Source organism: Populus euphratica, unplaced genomic scaffold (assembly GCF_000495115.2).
Source record: "Populus euphratica unplaced genomic scaffold, PopEup_1.0 scaffold4512.1, whole genome shotgun sequence".
In the NCBI taxonomy this organism is placed as follows: Eukaryota; Viridiplantae; Streptophyta; class Magnoliopsida; order Malpighiales; family Salicaceae; genus Populus; species Populus euphratica.
In genome coordinates, this window is record NW_011504341.1 from 5,678 (window position 1) to 6,318 (window position 641).

Sequence of the window (641 nt, forward strand, 5' to 3'; positions counted from 1 at the left end):
TCATTACCAATAAAAAAATCCATAATCTAAATATTTTTAATTTTTTTTTAAATCTAACCCATAATAAAACAAGGTTAATGTACTAGTGATAACTAAATAATGTATTCACATTAAGGTTGAAAATTAGATATCTATAAATAAGTGACTGAAACAACAACACAACCATCAAAGCATTTCAGACCACCTCAATTGTTGAAAATTAGATTAAACCCAGTGACATGATTTCTAACACTAATGTGTAATTTGCAAGGCGCCTCAACATATCCATGCCTTTCATTTTTATGTTTTGCTTCGAAAAAACAGCTAACACGGTTGTTTTAGTTAAATGATCTCCTAACTTGAATCTTTTATCTTGTCAGGATCTAGGTTGGTTGTGAAAATAATAAGAATAATTGCATTATTTTTATAAAAGAGCTTTTCATTAGTGATTTTAGTTAATCTAAATATGTGGTTTAAAGATGTAACCAAGTTCTTGAGATTTAAATTTAAAAATAGATTTTGAGTTCTTTATGTAAATTTGATTATTAATTTTTATTATAATAAATAATTTTTATTAGAATTATTATAAAATCACAGCGACTCGTCCAAAAGTCTGAAGATATGCTCTTTTATATCCAAAATGTATTTAATGTTTTTAAAAA